Source organism: Mustela nivalis (genome assembly GCF_964662115.1).
Source record: "Mustela nivalis genome assembly, chromosome: 3".
Lineage (NCBI taxonomy): Eukaryota > Metazoa > Chordata > Mammalia > Carnivora > Mustelidae > Mustela > Mustela nivalis.
The window spans coordinates 9,762,302-9,772,283 of NC_139022.1; the positions used below are offsets into that span (position 1 = coordinate 9,762,302).

Here is a 9,982-nt window from a genome sequence, read left to right on the forward strand (position 1 = left end):
AAAAAGACCTTATGCTACCTATAACAGACATATTTCAGACCTAAAGGTGACTGTTCATTGAAAGTGATGGGATGAATCATTTATAATGAAAATGGATATCAAGGGAAAATGGACTAGTAATACTTACATCAGAAATCTAGACCTTAAAACGAACCCTGTAAGAAGAGATGAAGAAGAACAACATATTATGAAAAAACGAGACAATCCAACAAGTAGCTGTAACAATTGTAAATGTTTATGCATCCAAAATGGAAGTTCTCAAATATATAAAACAGTAAGAAACATAAAACAACTACTTGATAATGATGCAATAATAGTAGGGGACATTAATACCCCATGTAGATCAATAGAAAGATCATGTAAACAGAAAATCTATAAGGAAACAATGGCTTTGAATGACATACTGCACCAGATGGATTTAAGTGATATATTCAGAACATTCAATCCTAAAACAGAAGAAGACACATTATTTTCAAGTGCACGTGGGACATTTCCCAGAATAGATCACATATTAGGTCATGAATAAGGTTTCAACTGGCACAAAAAGATTAAGATCATACCACATATAATTTCTGGCAACAACCCTGTGAAACTTGATGTCAGTTCAAGAATAAAAAATTGGAAAGACAATATGGAGGGCAAATGACATATAAAAAACAACAAATGGGTTAAATCAGAAATCAAAGAAAAAAATAAAAATACATGAAAACCAATGAAAATGAAAATTCAATGGTCCAAAACCATTTGGAGGCAGCAAAAGTGGTCCTAAAAGGAAACAGTATAGTAATGCAGGTCAAACTCAAAAAGCAAGAAAAGCTCATATGTATAACCTAGGCTTACACTAAAAGGAGCTAGAGGAAGAACAAGTGAAGCCTAAAGTCAGCTGAAAAGGGAAAACATAAAGATTAAAACATAAATTTATGATACAAATACAAAAAATAGAACAGATCAATGAAACTGGAGCTGATTCTTTGAAAAAATTGATAAACCCATAGCAAGACATATCAAAAGAAAAGAGGGGGCGCCTGGGTGGCTCGGTGGGTCAAAGCCTCTGCCTTTGGCTCAGGTCATGATCTCAGGTCCTGGAATCAAGTCCCGCATTGGGCTCTCTGCTTGGCAGGGAACCTGCTTCCTCTCTCTCTCTCTCTCTCTCTCTCTCTCTATGTGTGCCTTTCTGCCTACTTGTAATCTCTGTCAAATAAATACATAAAATCTTTAAAAAAAGAGAGAAATGATCCAAATAAATAAAATCACAAATGAGAAAGGAGAAACCACAACCATGCCACTGAAATATAAATAAGTATAAGATAATATTATGAAAAATTATATGTCAACAAATTTGACAACCTGGAAAAAAATGGATAAATTCCTTGAAACAATTAAACTACCTAAATGAAAACGGGATTAAATAGAAACATTGAACAGAATAGTAACCAGCAAAGAAAAGAAATTGAATGAATCAGTAATTAAAAAAAAAAAAGAAAAATAAATTCCCAAGAGACATAAGTCCAAGGCCAAGTGGCTCCACAAGAGAATTTTACTAAACATTTAAAGAAACGTTAATATCTACTCCTCTCAAAATATTCCAAAATATAGAAAAGGAAGACAGACTTCCAAATTCATTCTTGAGATTGGCATTAACCTGATAACAAAATTAGATAAAGACTCCATTAAAAAAGAAAATCACAGACCAATATCCCTGATGAACATGGATGTAAGAATTTTTAATAAAACACTTGAAAACCAATTCCAACAGTACATTAAGAGAATCATTCTCCATTATAATTTGGATTTATTCCTGGACTGTAAGTTTGATTCAGTATTCAAAAACCAAACACCCTGATACACCCCATCAATAAAAGAAAGAAAAAAGCATATGATCATTTCAATAGATACAGGAAAAAAGCATTTTACAAATACAACACCCATTTATGATTAAAACAAAGCAAAGTTGAGGGAATATACCTCAACATAATAAAAAATATATTTTATTATTTTTTATTTTGATTATGTATGTTTATATATCTATACACACACACACACACACACACATATATACCCTTTTCATATATATATGAAAAACCCATATGTAATATCATCATCAGTGGAGAAAAACTAAAATCCTTTCCTCTATGATCAGGAAAAAGACAAGGATGTCCACTTTCACCACTGTTATTTAACATAGTACAGGAAATATTAGCCATGATAATCAGAGGGAAAAAAAAGAAATAAAACTCATCCAAATCAGCAAATAAGATGCCAAATTTCTGAAGACATGGATGGAGCTACAGAGTATTATGCTAAGTAAAATAAGTCCATCAGAGAAATTCAAATACCATATGATCTCACTCACATGTGGAATATAAGAAATAAAGCAAATGAGGAGAAGGGAAAAAAAGAGAGAGAGGGAGTCCAAGGAATAGTCTCTCAACTACAGATAATAAGCTGATGTTTACCAGAGGAGTGGGAGGTGGGGGGATGGGTTAAATATGGGATAGGGAGTAAGGTGTGTACTTATTGAGAAGAGCACAGGGCATTGTATGAAACTACCGAATCATTAATTTGTACACCTGAAAGTAATATGTCACCATATGTTAACTAACTGGAATTTAAATAAACACAAATAAAATAAAATAAAGCATAACACAGGAGAGGTGTGTGTGTGTGTGTGTGTGTGTGTGTGTGTGTGTGTGTGAAACAGAATGAGGAGATTAAGAGTACACTTATGATAAGCTCTGTGTAATAATGTGTAGATTTTTCCAATCATTATTTTGTATACTTAAAAATATTATGATACTGTATATTAACTATATTGGATTTAAAATGGAAAGAAAGAAAGAAAGAGAAAAGCCACTTAGGTGTGTGAGCTAATTCCTCAGGTAAATTTTACTCTTTGGTCAAGGATCATATTTGGTCCATATTTAAAGTATATTCTTAACTCAGGGAGGATTCCCATAAGTTTTCTGAAAAATTGGATCATCAGGGAATATAATCCTGGGCTGCTAGGTTTTTATCAGCTTGTGCATATGCTGGTAGGGGCTGATGAAGCCCAATAAGTGGATTTGAGAAGCAGAATTCTCAGGATAGTATTGGAAATTCAATATGACAATTTCATAAAACAAAAAAAAGCTTGCAAAATAGCAACTTATTTTGTAAAACAAAAACAAACAATCTTTCCTGAAGTCTTCCCTGCCTGAATTCTGAGTTGATTTATGTATTATTTTAATATGCAAACAAAAGAAGAAGAAATCTTCAACAGACTTTAAAAGCCCATCTGAAAGTTCTCTTCCTATGGCATTCTGGGTTCCATATAATAATTGAGGTTACCCCAACTTCTATATCTGCTCTGTTTGTAAAAGTATTATCTCCAGAATTTAGCAGATTGATAAAAAGGCAAAAAAAAAAAAGATTCACGATCACCAGAATAACTGAATTATAATCATAACTGAACACTTGGAAAGAACTTTCAAGTAATACCACAAACAAAAAAAAATCTATCAAGCTACAACAGTTCTTAGAGCTACAATAATTCCAACACCAGTAGCTACATTAATACCTGGACCTTCCACACAACATCTCTCTATAGGTCCTTCATCAAAATACTGACCCAAGAGTGGATGCTGCTCTTGTAATCAGCTAAGATACTGAAAAATATATACTGAAAAATAAATAAATAAATAAATAAATAAATAAATAAATCCTTCAAGAGTTCATGCAACCTCTTTCATATCAGCTTAGGTGTCCCTATAGCTATCCTCTTAGGAAGGATGCAATATGGGTCATTCCAGAGTTAACAGGAGTCTAAGGTGTCCCACAATAAATTGTTACCAGATTTTCACTTAAATAGGTATGGGGAAATTACAATGAAAATCATTGGTAAACGTTCTCCAAATTTGATAGATAACAAAGCCATTCTCTCTACTTTAAACTCTAAAAATACAGGACAACAAACACCTTCGAGTAAAGAAGTTTCCATAGAAGGGAGTAAAATACAATCCAGAGAGAATTTATATCTCAACAAGTACAAATAGTTCTGTCACATTGCCCAGGGGGAAAATATATATATATATAGTCAGGTAACACAGGTCTAGTCATTCTATTAGGTAGTAATCTCTTAATTCTAAAGGAAAAATATATTTTTGTCTCCAATGGAGACCTCACCTTAAAATTTCTTGATGAGGGCGCCTGGGTGGCTCAGTGGGTTAAGCCACTGCCTTCGGCTCGGGTCATCATCCCAGGGTCCTGGGATAGAGTCCCACATTGGGCTCTCTGCTCAGCGGGGAGCCTGCTTCCTCCTTTCTCTCTCTGCCTGCCTCTCTGCCTACTTGTGATCTCTCTCTGTCAATTAAATAAATAAATTCTTTAAAAAAAATTTCTTGATGAATATAAACCTGGCCTTTTATACTCCTTATGGTCTGCACTTTATTTAGAAGAGCAATGATGACAACAAAAGTCTCCTAATTTAATTAAGGTAACCAAATATCTGTGCCTTATTTCTAATACAAGCTTTGGGTAAATTAAAAAAAAAAAAGCAGAACCTATAAACATCTCCTTCATATTTTCTTACCTGGATAAATTGACAAGACAGAAAAACACAAAGATAAAGAAAAATAGTTAGTACCAAAGGTGAGGGACCTAATCAATACAGACATTGGTAATATATCAGATCTAGAGTTCAGAATGACGATTCTCAAGATGCTAGACAGGCTCAAAAAAGGCATGGAAGATATTAGATAGCCCCTGTCAGGAGAAATAAAAGCTCTTTCTGGAGAAATAAAAGAACTAAAATCTAATCAAATTGAAATAAAAAAATCCATTAATGAGGTGCAATAAAAAATGGAGGCTCTTACTGATAGGATAAAAGAGGCAGAAGAGAGAATTAGTGATATAGAAGACCAAATGACAGAGAATAAAGAAGCCAAACAAAAGAGAGACAAGCAACTACCGGACCAAGAGGGGATAATTTGAGAGATATGTGACACCATATGATGAAACAACATTAGAATAATTGGGATTCCAGAAGAAGAAGAGAGAGAGAACGGAGCAGAAATTATATTGGAGAGAATTATTGTAGAGAATTTCCCTAATATGGAAAAGGGAACAAGCATCAAATTCCAGGAGGTGCAGAGAACCCCCTCAAAATAAATAAGAATAGGTCCACATGCTGTCATCTAATAGCAAAATTTATGAGTTTTAGCAACAAAGAAAATATTCTGAAAGCAGCCCAGGACAAGAAGTCTGTAACATACAATGGTGAAAATATTAGACTGACAGCAGACTTATCCACAGAGACCTGGCAGGCCAGAAAGAACTGGCATGATATATTCAGAGCATGAAATGAGAAAAACATGCAGCCAAGAACTCTATATCCAGCTAGGCTATCATTGAAAATAGAAGGAGAGATAAAAAGCTTTCAGGACAAACAGAAACTAAAAGAATTTGTAAACACCAAACCAGTTCTACAGGAAATATTGAAAGGGGTCCTCTAAGCAAAGAGAGAGCCTAAAAGTAGTAGATCAGAAAGAACAGGGACAATATACATTAATAGTCCTTATAGGCAATACAATGGCACTAAATTAATGTCTCTCAGTAGTTACCTTGAATGTAAATGGGCTAAACATCCCAGTCAAAAAACACGGGGTATCAGAATCGATAAAAAAACAAAACCCATCAATATGCTGTTTACCAGAAACTCATTTTATACCCAAAGACACCTCCAGATTTAAAGTGAGGGGGTGGAAATTTATTTACCATGCTAATGGACATCAAAAGATAGCTGGGATGGCAAGCCCTATATCAGATCAATTAGATTTTAAGACAAAGACTATTCAAAGAGATGAGGAAAGACACTATATCATACTCAAAGTGTCTGTCCAATAAGAAGATTTAACAACTTTAAATATCTATGCCCCTAACATGGGAGAAGGCAACTATATAAACCAGTTAATAACAAAATCAAAGAAACACATGGGCTATAATACAATAATAGTAGGGGACTTGAACACTCCCCTCACTGAAATGGACAGATCATCCAAGCAAAAGATCAACAAGGAAATATAGGTAATAAATGACACATTGGACCAGATGAACATCACAGATATATTCAGAACATTCCATTCCAAAGCAACAGAATACACATTCTTCTCCAGTGCAAATGGAACATTCTCCAGAATGGATCACATCCTGGGACATAAATCAGCTCTCAACTGGTATCAAAAGATTGGGATATTTCCCTGCATATTTTCAGACCACAATGCTCTGAAGCTAGAACTCAAGCACAAGAGGAAATTTGGAAAGAACCCAAATACAAGGAGACTTAAGATCATCCTTCTATGGAATGAATGGGTCAACTAGGAAATTAAGGAATTGACAAAATTCAGGAAACAAATGATAATGAAATCACAAAGTTTCAAATTCTGTGGGACACAGCAAAGGCAGTCCTGAGAGGAAAATATATAGCAGTGCAAGGCTTTCTCAAGAAATAAGAAAGGACTAAAATACACAACCTAACCCTACACTTAAAGGAGTTGGAAAAAAAAAAACAGCAAAGAAAGCCTAAACCCAGAAGAGGAAGATAAATCATAAAGATCAGACCAGAAATAAATGAATTAAAAACAAAACAAAACAAACAAAAAAAACCAACAATAGAACAAATAAAAAAAACTAGGAGCTGCTTCTTTAACAGAACTAATAAGATTGATAAACCCTTAGACTCCTGTTAACTCTGGAATGACCCATATTGCATCCTTCCTAAGAGGATAGCTATAGGGACACCTAAGCTGATATGAAAGAGGTTGCATGAACTCTTGAAGGATTTATTTATTTATTTATTTATTTATTTATTTATTTATTTATTTATTTTTCAGTATATATTTTTCAGTATCTTAGCTGACTACAAGAGCAGCATCCACTCTTGGGTCAGTATTTTGATGAAGGACCTATAGAGAGATGTTGTGTGGGAGGTCCAGGTATTAATGTAGCTACTGGTGTTGGAATTGTTGTAGCTCTAAGAACTCTAAACCACACCCAGTGCTCCATGCAACATGTGCCCTACTTAACACCCACCACTAGGCTCACTCATTCCTCCACCACCCTCCCTTCCAAAACCCTCTGTTTGTTTCTCAGAGTCGACAGTCTCTTATGCTTCAACTCTTCCTCTGATTTCTCCCAATTCACTTTTCCTTTCCTTCTCCTAATGTCCTCCATTTTATTCTTATGCTCCACAAGTAAGTGAAACCATATGATAATTGACTTTCTCTGCTTGGCTTATTTCACTGGTGTTTTCTTTAGAAAAATACCTATCATGTCTTCTGTCCATTTCTTAACTGGATTATTTGCCTTGGGGTGTTGAGTTTGATGAGTTATTTATTTATTTTTTTTTTTTTGGTAACCAGCAAAGCAGAGTTTATTGAGCGATAGTACAAAACTCCCAAAGAGGGAGGGGACCCAAGAGGGTTGCATTGGAGTTTCTAAGGCTAGGGGATTTTATGAGCACTTTTGGAGAACTATTTTGAGCAACCAGTGTTCTAAGGCATGCTGATCAGGGCTTTGATCAGGCATCTGTCTACCTATTAGGTTAATGTTTATGTGATGATGGCCTTTTTGGGTAACATATAGGGACTTATGTCTTAACTGCCCCAGTTCGTGATAGTGACAGATGCTTTGTTTCATTTTAAAACATCTTGCAGAAGTCATTTCTACAAAGGCTGCAAAACAAAATGCTAGTACAAAATAGGATGTTTGTACTGTTTTGTCTTAGCTGTCCTATTTCCATGTTTTCTTGTTGGGGACCCTGGTCTAGACCACCTAACTGTCCAACTAATTCCTAACATTATTATTACAATGAGAAAAGGTTTTCAGAAAGGGGTTTTTTGTTTGGTTTTTCTTTTAAGGGAATAAATGTGTTTAGGTTCCTTTTAAATGAAAGTATGCTTTGATGACAGTGGAACATATTCATCATCTAGTCAATAATCCAACCAAAGAAATAAAATGTTCATGCTACTCCCAAAGGTAAAGATACCTAGGAAATCTTAATTATGTCACAAAGGGTCTAGAGGGTCATGTAAAAGAATAAAAGCATTTGGGGATTTCTCAAGTTCCAGATGACCAGACAGAAAATACAAGTTATGAACTAAATAATAATGATTGCAAACAATTGTGTTTTTATGTGCTAGGCACTCTACACACTTTCCATATATTGCATTATAGTATCACAGTTCCTCGGCACTAATCAATAAAGGAACTCTATTCAGCCTTTGTAAATCATTAGAGAGCAGCTCAGGAAAACCACTGGATAAACAGCAACAGAAATGTGAGTTGCTAGATTTGACAACAGTTAAAAACAGTGTTTAGAACTACATTAGATGCTAATAGATCTACAGAGGCTAATTTTAAGTGTATGGTGAAAATAAATCCCAAAGAAGCCTCAGCTTCAGAGGTATCATCATAGGCTAAGTTTTACAAACTCATAAACTTTAAATTAATACAGAACAGACTTAAAAACTCTTAAAGGGCATCCAGTCTCTTATAGGTTTCTTCAATGAAAGTTAACATATTCTTCATCTGGGATGAGTTATGGAGAATATCTACGTCTCTCAGAAGAGCTTCATGGTTTGGAATTGATGTCAAAATTTCTTTCTGAAGTGTGGGTGCTTTGAGACTCTTCTGAGAAAGTTCTGGAAGACAGAGTATCCCACTACCCATTTGAAACATCTGTTTTACTTTCTCCTCCTCTTCTTCCACTTCACTTGTCAGAACCTGAATTTTGTTCTTTAGGCTCTGAATATTCCCAGTTGTTGACTCTATGGTTTCGACTATTTTATCTATTTCTTCCTGCAATAATGCCAGACCTTCTTCATTAGCTCTGTGCTGTGCTCTTTCCATTTTCAGTAGATTTGACACGTTAGTTAAATCTTTCAGCTTTTTGGGAGGGACTTTAAGGGTTTCACATAGTTGTAGCAATCTTTTCTTCAGATAGTTAAGATGATACTGAACTCGTTCATTTTCTCTAACATTATTACTCAAAATTGCTATTATTACTGAATCCATCATAGTTTGCAAATGCTCTCTACTACTCTCTGAAAGAGGCTGCCAGGTTTTTCTCTTGTTGGATGTTATCCGAACCTGTTTTAGATCAGTATGCTCTGTTTGTCTTGTTACTTCAGTAAGCAGATGCTTTGGATTTTTATTCTTTGCTGTGTTTCTAACCTTTTTCCCTGGTAACTCCACTTCCTCATCATTAATTTTTCTTTTTGGGTTTCTTTTTAACTGTTGAGACCTTTTCTTGGAAGAACTTGTTTTGCTAGACATCTTGATCTAAACAGAACAATTTTAATAGTGCTTCAAAAAATCAAAGATGCCTCTTCCATCCTCCAGGGAGCTACTGAGTTTGATGAGTTATTTAAAGGTTTTGGATAGTAACCCTTTTTCAGATATATCTTTGCAAATATTTACTACTACTTTATAGGCTGCCTTTTAGTTTTATTGATTGTTTTCTTTGCTGTGCAGAATGTTTATATCTTATTCAATTCTAATAGTTTATTTTTACCTTTGTTTCTGCTGCCTTAGAAAACATACCTAGAAAGTACTTATTAAGGGTGATGGCAAAGAAGTTACTGCCTGTGTGCTCTAGGACTGTCTCATATTTTGGCCTTTAATCCATTTTGAATTTATTTTTGTGTATGGTGTAATAAAGTTGTCCCAACATGGTGGACCCTTCCTCCCAAAGATCAGAACTGGGACCTACCACATAAGGTTATTTATAAATAATTTTTTTAGTTATTTAGTTATTTATAAATAAATATAAATAAATAAATACATAAATTCGATTAATCTCTACACACTTATCAAGAAAAAAGAGAAAAAATCAAATAAACGAAATCACAAATGTAAGAGGAGGGGTAAACCAACACCACAGAAATAAAAACTGTTGTAAGACAGTATCATGGAAAATTATATGCTTCACAATCTAGAAGACATGTAT

The 9,982-nt window shown here is 34.4% G+C and overlaps 1 pseudogene across 1 annotated transcript; it reads right to left on the minus strand.

Annotated features, from left to right (window-relative positions):
• Positions 1 to 7,364: 7,364 nt before the first annotated feature.
• Positions 7,365 to 9,379, minus strand: LOC309861413 (centromere protein Q pseudogene; annotated as a pseudogene). Its single transcript has one exon. The product of its transcript is annotated as a centromere protein Q pseudogene (transcript).
• Positions 9,380 to 9,982: the final 603 nt, after the last annotated feature.